The sequence below is a fragment of the Oryctolagus cuniculus genome, chromosome 14 (genome assembly GCF_964237555.1).
Source record: "Oryctolagus cuniculus chromosome 14, mOryCun1.1, whole genome shotgun sequence".
NCBI classification, from domain to species: Eukaryota; Metazoa; Chordata; class Mammalia; order Lagomorpha; family Leporidae; genus Oryctolagus; species Oryctolagus cuniculus.
This window is the reverse complement of record NC_091445.1, coordinates 43977997-43983671: the sequence shown is the minus strand read 5'-3', so window position 1 is coordinate 43983671 and position 5675 is coordinate 43977997. Positions and strand designations below refer to the sequence as shown.

At 43.4% G+C, this 5675-nt stretch overlaps 1 long non-coding RNA gene across 1 annotated transcript; it reads right to left on the bottom strand.

The window, feature by feature from the left end:
• Window positions 1–1373: 1373 nt before the first annotated feature.
• On the bottom strand, window positions 1374–4810 carry LOC138845169 (uncharacterized). Its single transcript, XR_011381975.1, has 2 exons — window positions 3719–4810; window positions 1374–1423 (listed from the first exon to the last, which is right to left on the bottom strand). It is a non-coding gene; the product is annotated as an uncharacterized lncRNA (long non-coding RNA).
• Window positions 4811–5675: the final 865 nt, after the last annotated feature.

The window sequence follows — 5675 nt, the reverse complement described above, 5'->3', positions numbered from 1 at the left end:
AGTTCAACTAGTCTTTCACCGGTCACATTAAATCAAAAATAAAGCAAGTAAAACAAAACTTCTTTAGTATAGGAAAGTGTGAGAACACTTGTTTTCTATGTACTTTCACATTCATTCAAATGTCTGCATTTGAAACTTTTTAAAGGTTATCTTAAGTTTTTATTTTAAAAATGATCATTTCAATGGATTTTCTTTTTTTTTTTTTTAAAGATTGATTTATTTATTGGAAAGTCAGAGTTACACAGAGAAGGAGAGGCAGAGAGAGAGGTCTTTCATCTGCTGGTTTACTCTTTAATTAGCCACAACGGCTAGAGCTGTGCCAATCTGAAGCCAGGAGCCAGGAGCTTCCTCTGGGTCTCTCACACTGGTGCAGGGGCCCAAGAACTTGAGCCATCTTCCACTGCTTTCCCAGGCCATAGCAGAGAGCTGAAGCAGAAGTGGAACAGCTCCGTCTTGAACCAGCACCCATATGGGATGCTGACACTGCAGGCGGTCTCTTTACCCACTACCCCACAGTGCTGGCCCCTGGATTTTCTTGAATCATAGATCACAGCAGCCTGGTAAACAATCAAGATGAAATTTGTACAAACATAATATCAGATGCTCTGAACAGATCTTAAGATATAGCATATGTGATGAATATTTCTCTTTGAATTTGTTTATCCTTTTAGGTAATGAAGAATACTCAATTTTTCAAAAAAAAAGATTTATTTTACTTATTTGAAAGACAGAGTTACAGAGAAAGAGGTAGAGCCAGAGAGAGAAAAAGGTCTTCTATCTGCTGGTTCACTCCCTAAATGGCTGCAATGGACAGAGTTGAGCTGATCTGAAGCCAGGAGCCAGGAGCTTCTTCCAGGTCTCCCATGTAGGTACAGGGGCCCAAGCACTGGGGTCATCTTCTACTGTTTTCCCAGGCCATAGCAGAGAGCGTGGTTAAAAGTGAAGCAGCTGGGACTAGAACCAGCGCCCATATGGGATGGCGGCGCTGCAAGTCAGAGCTTTAACCCACTGTGCCACAGCACTGGCCCCAGAATACTCAATTTATCTTACGCTGACAATGTAGCCTTTGATACCCTGGCTTAAATAGATCATAATGTGTAACTTTCAAAGTTTTCTCAGCAGGAGTTCAGTCCAAATAATCTTGCAAACACTTTTTTTCATTATATAATTATTATCAATGGGCTCTTATATTGACAGTTTGTCTTGGTTGTGGATTACTCCTGCAAAACCCTCTTTTCAGTCAAACAAATATGTAAGACATCTTCCCCAAGCAAGGAACATCATTTGGATGAACAGAGTCGTAAGCAGTGGGTATTTCAGGGTGTTCTTGAAAACAGACTTCAACAGTCCTGCTCCTTTTTTTCTGATGATTCTTTTCCTTCGTCATAACTATGCAGTCACTACTTTATTATTGTCTTCTATTCTGAAAAACAAGGTTTTTATTGGAGATCAAGTTTTGCATTGGCATAGAACCTATTTGGAACAAACCCCAAAGAAAATTGGGTATCTGCTAATGTCATATCCTCCCCTTTTGTCAGCATTTAGCTACTCTTTATCAATATTCTCGTTACAACTGTAGATTAGCAGGCACTTAGCAGGAAGCTGGAGCCAGGGATTGAACTGACACGCTCCAGTATGAGATGCAGGAGCCTAAACCCTTGTCTTACCTGCTAGGACGAATGCTTGTCCCTTCCACCTTTTTCAGACCTGACAACAAGGATTCAATTCTAGCATGAGTTTCACAGGGCACAGACCCCATTCAAACCACAGCAGCCACTGAAGTTGATGTCTCTACATTCTACCAAAAGAATCAGTCAACACTCCTACTCTTAGATCAGTCTTGTGAAGTGACTCTAATTGGTATGATGAGGACATGGCAAGCAATGCCATTCTCTGGAGCGGCTGTCTGTGCAATTACCATCAAGCCAATTTCATCACTGCTCCAGCTGGTGACCTGAATTTCCACTGTCTCTTCCTCATGCCTGCAGCATGGGCCCCAGCCCCCAGCTATCCCTCAAGTTCCCCTTTTTTTTGAGAGACCACTCCCATGGCTGGGCTTCCTCTAGGAACATTTTGCCTTTTCCTCTTTTTAAGCTATAGCTCAGGCTAACGTCATCTCTGCAATACTCCAAAGCCTTACTATTTTCTGATTTTGAATCTCTTTCATGATCCACATCATTCCCTGTACTTTAGCTGGACATGCTCTGGAATCTCGGCAGCATAGTCTTCATTTCTAAACAGCCCTCAGTTCAGCTTCACGTGCAAAGTATCCCCAGACAAGAGGCAGCCCAATGTAGTGGTTTGGAGTTAAACTCTCTGTAAAATGGAGGTGATGATGAATAGTCCTTGTCTTGGGGAGATGTCCTGAGGACTTCACATAACAGCACATGTGGTGAGCACAGTTCCTTTCCTGGTACACGGAAAATGCTCAGTGCACCTGTTGTTAGTGATAATGGTAATACAGGCAGTGCACAGTTTCACACAACAGTCTCTCCGTCTCCCTCATCCTTGTTGATCCTTCAGTGGTTACCTGTGTTCTCAACATGCAGCCACCAAAGCTTATCCCCCCAGCACCTTTCCTGAGCTCTGAACTCACTCTCCAGGACCTGCTTTTTCCCTTGACCCCCCGGAGTTTTGGTTTTCCCTGGGGAGCTCCTTCCCTGGGTGTTCTGTGTGGTCCCTTATATGGAGCATGGCCGTGGGTCTCACAGAAAGATCAGCCTTTTCAAATGTTGCCTCTTCCTGCCTGCTTGGCCATAGATCCTACCAGCCTCTCTTACAGCAATTACAGCTTCCCTTTATATCCATGGATAAGACCAGAAAACAGTTGGATTGGGTCCTATTGAGCGTCACTGCCACCTGGAGAGATCATTTTCCCCTGGTTAGAGTTACTGTCTGACATAGCATTTGCATATAGAATACTGTAGACAGAAGTTCCCTCTCCCCTTATCTGTGGTTTTGCTTTCCATGGTCTCACAGTTGCCCACGGTCAACTGCATTTTGAAAATACAGCACAGCAAGATAAGATATTTCGAAAGGGAACAAATTCACATAACTTTAATTACAGTGTGTTGTTATGATGATTCTATTTAATTGTTTATTTATTGTTGTTAAGCTCTGACTGTGCTTAAATCATAGATAGATATGTATCATGTGCTTTATCATGGCTATGTAGGTATAGGAAAAAGCATAGCATACTCAGATTTAGGGTTTGTACCATCCAAGGTTTCAGGCACCCCCTAGACGGACTGTGCATACACAGAACATGTGGTCCACACAGTCAGGAGTTCACACGACCAGCATCAGGATTTGGGTAGGTGTTTTATGGAAGCACAGCTCCCTAGGAGCTTTCCCCTATTCTACTCAATCACAGGCCATGCAATAACAGGAATGGTTCCATATTCTAAGTCAAGGTTAAGAAGCCCTGGCATGAAGAGTAATGTAAGTCATGCTTACCTGGGTTAGAACACCAAATTTGCTGCATATTAGTGTAAGACATTGGCCAATTTGCTTAATCTATGCATTTATGTATCTGTTTATACACACACACACACACACACACAGAGGAACAGAAGCAAATTCATTGGATTACTTTGAGGATGAAATGAGATGATGACAGTGCATCCTAAGGCCTTGCTAAGCTCATATATTGTTCTGGTAGCTTTCTTGTGGAACCTGTGACTAAAAGATTGTTTTTTCTTTTATTTCTTATACTTACCTGGTTGCACTGGTGAGGACCTCCACTTACAGTTTGGAATAGGAGTGGTGGGAATGCACATCTTCCCTTGTTCCTGGTACAAGAGGGATCATGTTTTGTTAAATACTGTAACATATAGAGCATCTTGCATCATGCTTGGCATACAGTAGGCCCTCAAAATAAATGCTGAATGAATTAAAACTAAGTTAACTGATCGCTATAGAGATAAAAATGACATTGGTTTCATAAGCATCTTGTCTAAACAATCCACTGAGTCAGAAGTAACATCCAGTAATAAGTAGGGGGATATCACCAACTAGGAACACTTGCAGGTATAAAAACCTCTAATGGGGTACAGCAATGTAGGGGTAAGCTACAAATCTAATGTGAAGGCGATATTGTACTACTCACTTGTCTGATGAATTGATACTTAGTCTAACCTAATTAGTAACATGGAAAAGAGAAGCAGGATTTGATTAAAATGCAGTAACAGTTCAAGGAATCATTGTTTGTTTACCTCTCCTCTGAGACAGAAAGTCTGAGAAGCAAGACAAGTGGATTTCTACATATTACCAAAACACTAAAGATGTCCAACAAGTATTAACCATATTACAAGAAGGATAATGCCCTTGTCAGCTTGGAGATTAGACATAAACACATTAACAACTAAGGAAAGCTCAATTCAAAACACCATTTAGTGTTTATTATTGCTCAGGGATGGAGGTGAGAAGTGAGGGGGTACAAAGATGTAACTGTACTGCTTCACATCAAGAAATTTAGTATTGGGGCTGGCATTGTGGGTCAGCAAATTAAACTGCCACCTGCGATGCTGGTATCCCATATGAGTACCAATTCCACACCTGGCTGCTGCACTTCTGATCCAGCTCCCTGCTAATCCACATGGAAAAGCAGCAGAGATGGCTTGAGTACTTGGGTCCCTGCCACCCACATGGGAGACCAGGACAGAGTTCCAGGTTCCTGTCTTTGTCCTGGCCTAGCCCCAGCAATTGTGACCATCTGGGGAGTGAACCAGTAAATGGAAAATCTCTCTCTCTCTCTCTCTTTCTCTCTCTCCCATTCTACCTTTCAAATAAATACAAAAAAATAAGTCTTTTTAAAAAATAAATTTAGTATTTCATATTTTATTTTTTTTTATTTTTTATTTATTTTTTTTTTGACAGGCAGAGTGGACAGTGAGAGAGAGACAGAGAGAAAGGTCTTCCTTTTGCCGTTGGTTCACCCTCCAATGGCCGCCGCGGCCGGCGCGCTGCAGCCGGCGCACCGCGCTGATCCGATGGCAGGAGCCAGGAGCCAGGTGCTTCTCCTGGTCTCCCATGTGGGTGCAGGGCCCAAGCACCTGGGTCATCCTCCACTGCACTCCCTGGCCACAGCAGAGAGCTGGCCTGGAAGAGGGGCAACCGGGACAGAATCCAGCACCCTGACCGGGACTAGAACCCGGTGTGCCGGCGCCGCTAGGCGGAGGATTAGCCTAGTGAGCCGCGGCGCCGGCAAAATTTAGTATTTCATAATAGGCACACTAAAAATAGAAACTTTTGCAGTTCTGACTCTGCCAAAATATAAAATGGGAGAGAGGTGATCAAAGTCAGTGAGAGCACAGGGATTATTTATAAAAGACATCGGATTGGACCCGGCGCTGTGGCATAGCAGGTAAAGCTGCTGCCGGCAGTGTCAGCATCCCATATGGGCACCGGCTTGAGTCTCAGCCACTATACTTCTGATCCAGCTCTCTGCAATGGCCTGGGAAAGCAGCAGAAGTTGGCCCAACTCCTTGGGCCCCTCTACCCATATGAGAGACCCAGAAGAAGCTCCTGAGTTCAGAACAACCCAGCTCTGGCCCTTACAGCCATTTGGGGAGTGAACCAGTAGATGGAAAACCTCTCTCTCCCTCTCTCTCTCTCTGCCTCTGCCTCTTTGTAACTCTGACTTTCAAGTACATAAATAAAATCTTTTAAAAAAG